The sequence below is a fragment of the Amborella trichopoda genome, chromosome 6, assembly GCF_054954075.1.
Source record: "Amborella trichopoda isolate Santa Cruz 75 chromosome 6, AtrichopodaSantaCruz75HAP2 v2.0, whole genome shotgun sequence".
Taxonomy (NCBI): domain Eukaryota; kingdom Viridiplantae; phylum Streptophyta; class Magnoliopsida; order Amborellales; family Amborellaceae; genus Amborella; species Amborella trichopoda.
In genome coordinates, this window is record NC_142341.1 from 17163271 (window position 1) to 17176904 (window position 13634).

Consider the following 13634-nt stretch of genomic DNA (forward strand, 5'->3'; position numbering starts at 1 on the left):
ATCAAGTGCTCCATTTAACAAGAAACTTTTTTTCCCAATGTCCATAATGAAAATTATAAGGACCTAAAGTCTATTGCCAACAAAACAAAGCCACTTCTTATGTATGTAGAAAACCGGGACAATATCCAAGAAAATGCCGACACTGAAAATGGCTCAAAAGGCTTAGAAACCAAGTGAACTTGACCACTAAAGAAAAATTCGTAGCAATGGTCACCAAAGTAAACATGATCGATAAAGACAATGGATGGTGGGTCGATATTGGGGCCACCATTCATGTGTCTAACAATCAAGACATGTTTAAGACTTTTGAACCAATGGGTGATGGTAATTTAGTTCAACTTGGAACCCAAGTTATGACAAATATAATTAGAAAAGGTACGGTGGAACTACAGTTTAGTTCAGAAAATGTACTCACCTTAGAAAATGTGTACTACGTACCAGACATGAGAAGAAATCTTGTTTCATGATGTATATTGAACAAGAAGGGCTTTAAAATAGTCATTGGTTCATCTTGACAAAAAACGATATATTTGTTGGCAAGGGATATTCATGTGATGGGATATTTAAGTTTCATTTAGTTAATGAAATGAATAAGTCTCCTATGCATATTGTGACTTCTGGAAATGTATGGCATAGTAGATTAAGACATATTAATTATGTTTCTATTAAATCTTTGGTTAAATTAGGATTAATTTCTAATTGTGGTGAATTAACTAAAGAAAAATGTGAAGTATATATACAAACTAAAATAATTAGAAAACCATTTCCTTCAATTGAAAGAAATAGCGAATTGCTAGGACTTATACATAATGATATATGTGACTTAAATAATGTTCTAAAAAGATGCGCTAAAAGATATTTTAGATGACTTTTCTAGTTTTTCTTATGTTTATTTGCTTAAACATAAAGATGAGGCTTTTAAAAAATTTAAAGTTTTCAAAAGCGGAAGTTGAAAATCAACTTAATAAGAAAATCAAAATTGTTAGAAGTGATAGAGGAGGAGAATATTTATCAAATGACTTTAATGAATTGCGTGAAAAATAATAGTATTATTCATCAAGTAACTGCCCCTTATACCCCTCAACAAAATGGACTAGCAGAAAAGAAAAATAGAACTTTAGTTGAAATGGTAAATACAATGCTTATTTCTTTTTCTTTGCCATTGAACTTGTGGGTGAAGCTTTATTATCCGTATGTTTTATTTTGAATAGAATTCCATATAAAAAATGTGATAAGACCCCTTATGAGCTTTAGTTTGATAGAAAGCATTATTTAAATTTTTTCAAAGTATGGGGTTGTCTTGCATATGTTAAAATTTCAGATCCTAAGAAATAAATTTGCTCGTAGAATATCTAAATGTGTTTTTGTGGGATATTCTCAAACTAGTAAAGCATCTAGCTTTTTGGATCTAAATTCTTACACAATTTTAGAATCCAGAGATGCTGAATTTTTTGAAAATCTCACTTGTAAAAGTGAATTGAATGAATCAAGTAGTATGCAAAATGAAAATCATCATAAAAATGATCATAAATATCAATGAAAAACATGTAGAAAATAATGATGATGATATAATAGAACCAAGAAAAAGTAAGAGCATTAGAGGTGATCCTTTTTACAACTTTGGACCTGACTTTTATATTTATCTAGTTGAAGCAAATCAAAATAAAATATTAAATTCATTACCTATTATCTCAAATGTGGAAGAAGATTCTACATCTCTAAATGAAGCTATCTCAAGATGCAAGTTTTTGGAGAAAAGAAATAAATAATAAAATGGATTCCATAATAGCTAATAAAAGTTAAAAAGTAGTAAATCTTTTACCTAGTTCTACACCATTAGTTGTAAATAGACTTTTAAAAGAAAAATAAATTATAATAGTTCCATTAATAAATATAAAGCAAGATTAATTTCTAAAGGTTTTAAACAAAAAGAAGGCACCAGTGGCAAGAATTGCTACCATTCAATTGAAAACACTTATGTGGTACTTCGTGCGCACGTGTTTAGGAGAACATAGGGCAACTTACACGGTGCACAAATGAGTACTGCCCGTCCCAACAAACTGCTACCTATTACGTGTGAATCGCACGCATTGAGTTGAGCGTGTGCAGTGCGCAAGTACACGAGTAGTAAACCTTACCTTCGGCTGGTTATTAGCTCACTTTCAAATCAATGCATCCGAGCAGGATTTCATCGAAGGAACGTCTAAACAAGACATCATTTTTGAGCAACACATACTTCGTGAACATAGTTCACATGTTTTTGCGCTGAACACGGTCATCCGGGATACGACTATGTTTGAAAAGTCAAAGATGGGCTCTCGCCAAGGGTCCGGTTTCCATAGAGACGCAGCTCTAAATGTTGAACTTGAGCTGCAGCTTCTTTCATAGTGATTTTTCATGCCGCCTAAAAAGAAAACCAGGGCATCCTGATTACCCATAACGTCTTAAAAGAGCTGACAAAAAAATACAACCTATTGCGCTTCTGTCTCTCCCTTCCCTCAATCTTCTCCCTCTACCCTCTCCAATCTTCTCTCTCTTTTCTCATACTATCCCGAAGCTCCTCCGTCAATCTTCTGTCTTTTAGCTTTTTCTCTCTAAATTTCTGGGTTTTTACCTCAGCCTCTATTCTTCATAGGAGATAGCCAGCTTCTGGAGAGGTGCATAAACGGAAGATGAGCAGCGAAAACTCGCCCTAACTGGTTCCCTTTCTCTGTTATTCTATTCTTTTTCCTTTTTACCTTTTATTCTCTCTTCTTTGGTACTTTTTTAATGTGAGTTTTGGTGTTTTTATGCATCTAAGATACTTATAATGAGATTTATAGTTGGTCAACGTTTTTCATGATTATAGGAATTGGATGAAATGAGAGTTTGATGATTATTGAGTTTGTTGTTCTTGTATTGGGGTTTATGACTGTAATTATTTATTGAGGGCTTAATGAAGTGTTGTTCTTGTGACTATTCATTGGGGATGGATGAATTAGGGTTTTTATTTTATTTTCTTAATTTTTTTTGTTAATTTTTAATGATTTGGTGTAGCTGATTCAAATTGAGTTAATTGTTTGTCGGATAGGATCTTTTTCTTGTTGGGTTTCATAGAATTGCTGTGATTCATGAGTGTATTCATGAATTTGAGGTGATATATTCCTCTATTGTCTTTCCAATTTTTGTTGCATACCAATTAATTTGAACTTTTAGCCCTCATGATATAGGATCTTTTTATGGTGGGTCATATGAATTGTTCTGATTTATAAGTGGTTGAATGAATTGGAGTTGGGTGAATATGTTGATGCCATGATTAATGGCTGTTTATTTTGTGGGTTAGTTGATTTGGGTTGTTAGTGTCCCCTTTATTCTCTTGTTTTTCTATTATTGTTGCAGTTGAATCAATTTGAGTTTTGCTCTCAGAGGTTGGGCCTCCTTGTATCATGCTACAATTTTCTTGTAACTATTGTAGCTGAACCAATGCAAGTTTTACGGTAATACTATTTTCATGTAACTATTGTAGCTGAACCAATGTGAGTTTTACTATGATTGGTCAGTGGACACCATTAAAATTTATTCTTCTTAGGATCAGAAATGCTTGAATTCTCTAAAAAGTATGGGGGCCGTATGGTTTTCAAATGTCATAATACTCGATGCTTTGTTTATATTTCATTTAGCAAGAAAAAGAGACTGATGCATTGTTGGGCTGGTGTTTTTCTTTCACTTGTAAAATTTCCATGGTTTCTTCCTATAATTAGGTGATCTTCCTCTTTCTCAAGATTCTTCTATTTTTTGGTACAAGATGGTGGATTGGATGGTCCTCCCTCTCTTTCTATTGTGTTGAATTGGAAGCACTTTAATGAAGCAGTTCACTGCTTGATTGCTCATAGAGGATGTTGTGGCATACAGCAGCAAACGATGAAGCTTTATCGGGGATAAGTGGACTTCAAATTGCTGGTGATGCATTCCCAAGACGGGTGATTCAAGCATGTGGATTCCCCATAGAGCCTGATTGTAATTTTGTACAAAAAATATGAAATATTTGTATCTTGTTTTCTATATTTGTTATTGCTAGTGTAAGCAAGTTGATGGAGTTCTAAGTGGATTTTTCTCATTGTTATTGCCAACTCAAATCGTTTTTTGTCGATTTTCCCAATACTATGGGCGAGGTGTGGATTGATATTGAATGACTCTCTCTCTCCATGTTCTTGGTATCCGAGTCAAATATATGATACAACCGTTTTGGTTTAATTTCTTCAAGGATGCACTTTATTTGTTCTATTAACAAGCTTTCAAAGGAGCACCAAATTTTTGCAATTGAAATATTATTTTTCCCGTACTTTGTCGGAGTATACAGGAAATGGAAACACAATAGGCTTATTCTTCGGCACTAACAAGAAGCTTCATAAGGAAGACGAGAGAATAAATACCTCTCTTTCTTTCATCAGATTGAAACAAAGAAGCTTTGCTAGCAAGGCTCAATAGTGGAAAGTAAAGATGAGTTATGGAATTTAGAGGGTCTATACAAAGAACAAAAGGTTCGTGCAAGTTAGAAAATGTTTAAAAGACATTTACAATATAGAGACCTTTGGTTGAAAACCCCCACCATCTCTCTCATGCAAGTTAGAAAATATTTGGAAGATGTTTACAACATAAAGACTTTTGGTTGAACATTCCCACCATCTCTCTCTCACACACACATACACACACAGATTAGATCTTATAGAGGTAAGACTGTCTCTCTTTCCCTCTCTTGAGGGTTAGGAACTTCTAGAGCTAAGATTCTTTCTCTCTACTTGCTAATTACCACCGCAAATTTGAACAAAACAAATCCCTATCATCCAACCAATTGAAGACCAGCACGATAGTGCCTTGCTGTATTTATACTGTCATTTCAATCCATTTACTCAAATCAAACATTAAATCCCTGTCGAAATATTTGCACGACCAAGGAAAATAAGCAATTATAAACAATTGTTCAAGCATCTCAACATCACAACCATGAGCACAACTCAAATTCAATGAACATAAAAATCCTGGAACTAATGCGTGCACCAATCAAAATGGTAGTACATTCTTTAACTAACTGAAATCGTCATTAAATTTACATAACTATCAATTGATAGCATAGTCTTTAACAAGCACTTGTCATCATGAAAAGGTTATTACAATCCCATATCAATAAAGTGGAGCACCTCAAATTAGTTGCCAAACTTTTTGACATAGAATATCAAACAATTGTGATGCCGCAACATTTAAGGCTAATCTATGCTGCTCCAAAGTCATGTTTTCTTAGTTGTTGTACTTTTCTATAAGCCAATCTATGCCGCTCGACATTTAAGCCCAATCTCCTTCTTCAAATGCAAGCATTAGCACTTGAACACCCTAGAACTCACCGTGACACCATAATCCAACCAGACCAAATGTTGTAATAATTAAGCGTAGTATGTATGACCTGCAACTCATCCAAGACTTGTATTAATTAACATATATTCTAGTTAACAGCACAAACTCTAAATAAAGCCTACAAGTCAAGCTATTAATCAAAATAAGACACAGTGCATATAGCTCATATGATATACACATTATGAACAACATACAAGCATTGAAATCAACATATGCACAAGTGTTCACTGATGCCACAAAAATATGAAGAGCTAATTGCATGGCAATTTGTTGCATAATGGACTGAATGAACCTAGCACAAGTTGCTAGCAAATATTGTGATGAAGTCTTCTCAAACTAGGGGTTGTATTAACCATTGACCTAGAAGCCAAGTACAAAACATCAACAGTCTGCTAACGACCAAAACCATGTTGAATTTGAAAGAGATTCTAACTCCCACACAACTTTATTCAATTTACATACTTGATCTATTTCAATATGTGAGTTTGTACAAGGTATGATAAAAAAGAGCAGAAATTTTGGAACAGTTACATAGCAAGAAACCAGACATGAGATAACAGAGACTTCCACCGTAAGGTTGCATATAGCTCATATGACTTGCAACACATGCTACCAACATCCTATATATACTAGTATGCAAACCCTACGATCAACATATACACATTATGAACTAAAGTAGTGGCATTTGGTCAAAATCCAAAAAGACCCATAGTTGCAATAACCAAGCATATTATGTATGACCTGCAACTTATCCAAACATAGTCCAAATCACACATAAAACACCTGTTGAAACAGATGGATGAACATCTTAACATCACAATAATGAGCCCATCTCAAATTCAATGAATATAAACAATCCTACAACCAATACTTGCATGAATCAAAACAATAGCACATTCTTTACCACAGTCAAACAATCTTTAAATTTACACAGAGAAGCTATGTAGTTATATACCCCCAAGAGATCTAATTAGCATCCAAAACTCTATTCGTAAAAATGATATGTATTTTTTTTTTAAAATTGTTAACATATGTATAAACAGAAAGTATGCAGTGTACATTAAAAATAGGAAGCCGGGTGCTCTGTACAAAACCCCCCAACAAAAAAGGTGAGGTAACTCAAAAAATGCTATACATCCAAAAAACTATCTGAACAATAGATACAAAAGGGATACAAGGAACCATAAACTCAAAAAGGTGCTCCCTTGGGGATTACTTGTGCTTCCTTGGAGGGTTACTTGTGTCCTCAATACTGGCCATCCTGTACAAAAATATACATGAAATAACAACTTAGTAATATTTGAGAATTTGAACAAGAAATTTTCATGTAACAATTTTCCATATACTAGGTTCCAATACTAAACAATATTAAGCAATGACATCATGCCATTTGCAATGCATAGAGGGACAATTACGCTTCTCGACTCCACATTCAGAGGACTTTCTTTTACTCGTTTTCTGCTCATTTCCAGGTTTGAGTCTTACGTGAATAGGTGGTCATCCCTTCGGCTTTACACAAATTGGAGCCTTTATAGTCCCATGTGGGTTTGAAGTCACATAGGGAATGAGAGCAACACATAGGTTGGGTATTCATATGGATGTGAGCTTTGGCACTATATAAACTTTTCCCTCAAATAAATTAAGGGGATGTTTAGTTCCAAATTGGAAATATATGAAGGGAAAAGTTTATATGGAGCAGAAGCTCAAATCTCACAATAAGAGCATCACCCTAATCTACAATCCAATAAAATAGATAGTGGATATATTTGACTCGATTTTAAATCTGAAACCGAGGAACCTGAACAACCCGTTCCCCTTTCTTGGTACTCTCATTTTCATTTCCCTCCAAATTCTATCTGTGCCCGCCTCTCTCTCTTTATCTCTCTCTCTTTGGCAACGCGCACAACCCTCCTCAAAAGCTTTCTCCTTCCTCATAAACCCTCGATTTTCCCTCTCTTCCCATTTCCAGTCCCTACATCAACAGTTCCCAGGGCTTGTTTCTCCCTCACTCTAATGTGCACGATAATCTTTTGGGGCCAAGAATTTAGGGCTGGATTTTGAACTTGGCTACCTACCGCTCCTTACCCATCACATTCAGGGAGGGCAAATGAGACAGTTAATGTAGTTTTTCTAATCTTGGGTTGGATTTGGAAGTATAACCATTTTTTCTCTCAAGATAGTGGTAAGTTTCATCTTTTACTCTCTAAACTTTGGGCATTTTCTCTCTAAACTTTGCATTCTATGGTTTTAGGTCTTGATTTAAGGTCTGGATTTCGAAATACAGCCATTGTTTTGGGTTTGAATGGATAAATTAGAGTGGATCTTTCTCTCTAGTAGATTTTAATTGGATGAATTGCAGTTTTTATTTTTCATCATTAACCGTAGGGGCTGGACTTTGAAGCATATTCATTTTTTCTCTCAAGAGGGTGGTAAGTTTTATCTTTCTCTCTCTAGTTTTTTGGGCTTTTTCTCTCTCTAAACTTTTCACTCTTGGGTTTAGGCCTTGATTTAAGGTCACCTGAAAACAATGGCGGAAAGGATTGTTCAGAGATAGCATTATCAAAAAAATGGCATGCTCTAAGGTTTTCTTATGATTTTTGGTTGAGTACCTCGATCGACGAGCACTTTACCTTCTTATAGAATTGCATTTTATGAATATAATTACGCCTATGAATGGATTAACTTGCATTTTTGATACAATAAGATAATTTGAATGTTAAATGCTTGGCAAGTTTCTTAGTTCTGGCTCTTATAGTTGTTGAATTTAGGCATTTCAATTTCAATTGTTGTTTTTTTTATCTTATCTTCATGAAGGAATGTTGATATAAATTATCTATGAACTTTAAATTGGATAGTGTGGCTTCTTACTCTTTTTTCTTTTGATTGATTTGAATCCTTTGCTAAGAATTTACTGAACTAGTTATGCCAGATTTTTAAAAAGCATACTGATTTTTTATTGTAACTAGTCTATGAAAAACTGTATAGCAATTGGAGTCATAACTGCTAAAATTATTATGTGACATACTTAAGATATTCCATATGTTCCATCTTTACAGTGTTGATGAAATTGTGTCCCATGAGGATAACCATCTCAATAATATTAGTATTGTCGAAGAGAAATGATGTTGTTGAAGAGTAAAAATTGTGACAATATTGATAGTCATAATAATAAAAGGGTACGGTTTGTATAGAACCGAGGCTCTAAACAATCAAATTAGAGCCTACCTTTAAATAGTGTCAAAAAATGTGGTTTCACTACTGAAAATCTTTGTGATAGCCTTAACATATATTTTCATACATATTTATAATGTTTAAAGCTTAAAAAATAGTGTAGATCGACAGATCTATGAAAACTTGAAAATCTTGAAAATTGAAGGTCCAAAAATGCATTACAAAATGCACTATTTCCAAAACTTTAAATCGTCCATGCATCTTGATATCAAGATGATCAATTTGAAGATATTTTGGCATTAAAACAACCTCTTCTAGTGAAAATTTTGATGTAGGCTCAAATTTGATTGCTTAGAGCCTTGGCTCTATATAAACTTTTCCCATAATAAGAAGCATTTAACGCTAGCTCTAAACTCTAGAGTATTTTGAATTATTATATCATTAAATATTAGTTGATGAAAGTTCTAAGTAAATTATCTTTTGATGTTTATCGGTTTGTAAAATAGGATAAATGCAGACTTGGAGATGATGATTACAATTGACATGGAGATGGGGAGTAATTCAGATGGTAATGAGATGGAGATAAATAAGAAGGCAGGAAGTCCTCTTCTTGAGGAGTATGGAATGAAGGAGATTATCCTTGTGGATGGTGATGATTTCTATAGTCACCATGAATAAGAGGATGCTATTTATATAGATGGCAATGATAGCAGTAACTTTGATGCAAGGCAAAATACAAGTGAGACTCTCATGGTGGAGCCTCTAACCATAGAAATTAATGCAGAGGACCCACAAGAGGGTATGCGATTTGAGTCCCCTGAAACTACATTAGATTTCTATAATAAATATGCAAAAAAATCTGGTTTTAGCATTCAATGTTCTGCAGCTCGTCGATCAAGGAAAGATGGATCACTCATCACTCATGAATTTGTATGTTCAAAACAAGGTGAGCAGAACAAGAAATATGAGGCAAATCAGTCTCAGCCTTATACAAGGATAGGGTGCCAAGCCATGCTAAGAATCAAGAAAGATGAACATGGTATATGGTTTATTGCAAAGCACAATAAAGATCACACTCATGAGTTAACTTCCCCATCCAAAGTCCATCTCCTTTGGTCACATCGCAAAATTCCAAAGTACACAAGAGAGATGATTCATATGTATAACTCATGTAGGTTAACTATCCCAAAGATCACGAAAGTATTGAGTGCACAGGCTGGAGGTCGAAGGAGTCTCCCTTTTGTAGATCTAGATTGTAAGAATGAGATATATAAAAATCGGATGAAAAAATCAAAGTTGATAGGAGGGGATGCAGAGGGGTTGATGGAGTTCTTTGCCAGTAAGATTGCTGCGAACCCATCTTTTGCATACAAAATGCAAGTTGACGCAGATGGGCACTTAACCAATATATTATGGGTTGATGCAAAATCAAGAATTGATTGTGAATTCTTTGGAGACGTCATTATATTTGATACTACATACAAAACTAATGTCTATGAGATGCCATGTGCCCCAATTTTGAGAGTAAACACAAAGACAATATTCTTAAGATGTGCTTTACTCCATAAAGAGGATGAGGAGTCTTTTACATGGTTGTTCACAAAGTGGCTTGAAGTGATGAATGGGCGGGGCGCCAACCGAAGTCAATCATCACAGATCCAGACAAGGGAATGTCACTTGCAATAAAAAAGGTGTTCCGAGAGTCCCGACATCGGTTATGTAGATGGCATATAACTCAAAAGATTGAGCAAAAAATGGCACAAGTTGTTCACAAACATCCATCATTCCATGGGGACTTGTACCAATGTATTGACCATTGTACCACCATCGTAGAATTTGAAGATGAATGGCCAAGAATGTTACAAAGATATGATTTAATGAATAATGAATGGTTAAAGTTTTTATATGAAATTCGGCATCAATGGGTGGATGTATATTTGCAAGATTGCTTCTTTGCAGGTAATAGGACTAGTGGAAGTAGTGAAGCCATGAACAAGGATATCAAGGCATATGTGAATTCCCATACTAATTTGACTACATTTGTTGGACAATTACAAGAATTAATTGAAAAAACGTTTGATGAAGAAAATACTGCAGACTTCAAATCTCACAATGAGACACCAATTATGAAGACTGCCACTCGCATAGAGAAGCAAATGGATCAAATTTACACCCCATCTGTCTTTCAAAACTTCTTTCAACCAGAGTTAATGAGGGTCGCTAATCTTATTTGTAATGTGCAAGAGGATGATGGGGTTGTATGCACTTTAAGTTTGAAAGGATATGGGACATGTCGCCCATCCTACATGGTGGAATTCACCACAATTGAGGAGAAAGCAACATGTAGCTGCCATCTATATGAGCGCGTGCGTATCCCATGTAGCCATATGCTTGAGGTATTTTTAAAAAAAAGATATTTGAGTTCCCCCGACACTATATAATGAAGTGATGGACGAAAGACGTGACAAAGGGGCTTGCTCATGAAGGTTATAGAGTTCAAATACATGCCAATTGTGAGGATGCCTATTCTACGCGCTACAATGACCTATTTCAAAGGTGCAACATTCTATGAGCTAATGGGGCAGTGAGTCTGAGTGTGTATGAGTATGCAAAGATGCTTATAGATGAGACACACCAAAAGGTTGTTGCTAGGGTAGATATGGAAAAAACAACTTTAAAGCATGCTTTTTGTACCTATGGTAGCCCCACATCCACAGGAATCCCCACCCTATGTGTTGCCCCCAATTCCCTCTGTGATTTCAAACTCACATGTGACTATAAAGGCTCCAATTTGTGCAAAGCCGAAGGGACGACCACTTATTGACGTGAGACTTAAACCTGGGAATGAGAAGAGATCGAGAAAGAGAAAGTTCTTTGAATGTGGAGTCATAGGTCATGACAAGCGTAATTGTCCCTCTATGCGTTGCAAATGGTATGTTGTCATTACTGAATATTGTTTAGTATTGGACCTTAGTATGTGGAAAATTGTTACATGAAAATTTCTTGTTCAAATGCTCAAATATTACTAAGTTGTTATTTCATGTATATTTTGGTACATGAGGACCAGTATTGAGGACACAAGTAACCCCCCAAGGGAGCACAAGTAATCCCCAAGGGAGCATAATTGACACTATGGAAGCTTTTTTGCACCTTTTTGAGCTTATGGTTCCTTGTATCCTTTTTGTATCTATTGTTCAGTTAGTTTTTTGGATGTATAGCATTTTTGAGTTACCTCACCTTTCTGGTTGGGGGGTTTTGTACCGAGCACCCAGGATGTGGGCTGCCGATTTTTTATGTACTCTGCATACTTCCTGTTTATACATATGTTAACAATTTAAAAATAAAAATAAATATCTTTTTTGCGAATAGAGTTTTGGATGCTAATTAGATCTCTTGAGGGTATATAACTACATAGCTTCTTTGCGTAAATATAAAGACGATTTGAATGTGGTAAAGAATGTGCTATCGTTTTGATTCATGCAAGTATTGGTTCTAGGATTTTTATGTTCATTGAATTTGAGATGGGTTCATTATTGTGATGTTAAGATGTTCATCCATCTGTTTCAACATGTGTTTCATGTGTGATTTGGACTATGTTTGGATAAGTTGCAGGTCATACATAATATGCTTGGTTATTGCAACTATGGGTCTTTTTGGATTTTGACCAAATGCTGCTACTTCAGTTCATAATGTGTATATGTTGATCTCAGGGTTTGCATACTAACATATATAGGATGTTGGTAACATATGTTGCAAGTCATATGAGGTATATGTAACCTTATGGTGGAAGTCTCTGTTGTCTCATGTCTGGTTTCTTGCTATGTAACTGTTCCAAAATTTATGCTTTTTCTTATCATACCTTGTACAAACTCACATATTGAAATAGATCAAGTATGTAAATTGAATAAAGTTGTGTGGGAGTTAGAATCTCTTTCAAATTCAACATAGTTTTGGTCGTTAGCAGACTGTTGATGTTTTGTACTTGGCTTCTATGTCAATGGTTAATACAGCCCCTAGTTTGAGAAGACTTCATCACAATATTTGCTAGCAACTTGTGCTAGGTTCAGTCAGTCCATTATGCAACAAATTGCCATGCAATTAGCTCTTCATATTTTTGTGGCATCAGTGAACACACTATTAACAGTGTTTATATACTGTTGGCAGCATGTACACACTTTTAACAGTGTGCATATGTTGATTTCAATGCTTGTATGTTGTTCATAATGTGTATATCATATGAGCTATATGCAATGTGTCTTATTTTGATTAGTAGCTTGACTTGTAGGCTTTATTTAGAGTTTATGCTGTTAACTAGAATATATGTTGATCAATACAAGTCTTGGATGAGTCGCAGGTCATACATACTACGCTTGATTATTACAACATTTGGTCTTGTTGGATTATGGCGTCACGGTGAGTTCTAGGGTGTTCAAGAGCTGTTGGTTGCATTTGAAGGAGTTCTAGGGTGTTCAAGAGCTATTACTTGCATTTGAAGAAGGAGATTGGGCTTAAATGTCGAGCGGCATAGATTGGCGTGTAGTAAGTACAACTACTAAGAAAACATGACTTTGGAGCAACATAGATTAGCCTTAAATGTTGCGGCATCGCAATTGTTTGATATGCTATGCCAAAAATTTTGGCAACTAATTTGAGGTGCTGCACTTTATTGATATGGGGTTGTAATGACCTTTTCATGATGACAAGTGCTTGTTAAAGACTATGCTTGCAATTGATAGTTAAGTAATTTTAAAGACGATTTCAGTTTGTTAAAGAATGTGCTGACATTTTGATTGATGCACGTATCAGTTCCAGGATTTTTATGTTCATTGAATTTGAGTTGTGCTCATTGTTGTGATGTTGAGATGCTTGAACAATTGTTTGTAATTGCTTATTTTTCTTGGTCGTGCATATATTATTTTGACAGGGGTTTAATGTTTGATTTGAGTAAATGGATGGAAATGACAGTATAAATATAGCAAAGCACTATCTTGCTGATCTTCAATTGGTTGGATGATGGGGATTTGGTTTGTTCAAATTTGCGGTGGTAATTAGCAAGTAGAGAGAGCGACTCTTAG

At 35.0% G+C, this 13634-nt stretch overlaps 2 long non-coding RNA genes and 1 pseudogene across 4 annotated transcripts; all 3 read left to right on the forward strand.

The window, feature by feature from the left end:
• The first annotated feature begins 2094 nt into the window (after positions 1-2094).
• LOC110006528 (uncharacterized) lies at positions 2095-4138 on the forward strand. 2 transcript variants are annotated; one of them, XR_002279559.2, is made up of 2 exons: positions 2095-2699; positions 3785-4138. It is a non-coding gene; the product is annotated as an uncharacterized LOC110006528 (long non-coding RNA). The 2 variants fall into 2 exon arrangements; XR_016057797.1 differs by having other exon boundaries at positions 2442-2699; positions 3741-4138.
• A 2914-nt stretch (positions 4139-7052) lies between these two features.
• Positions 7053-13330, forward strand: LOC110006534 (uncharacterized). The gene is made up of 2 exons (XR_002279568.2): positions 7053-7570; positions 12914-13330. It is a non-coding gene; the product is annotated as an uncharacterized LOC110006534 (long non-coding RNA).
• On the forward strand, positions 9192-11483 carry LOC148781642 (protein FAR1-RELATED SEQUENCE 5 pseudogene; annotated as a pseudogene). The gene has a single exon (XR_016057798.1). The product of XR_016057798.1 is annotated as a protein FAR1-RELATED SEQUENCE 5 pseudogene (transcript).
• Positions 13331-13634: the final 304 nt, after the last annotated feature.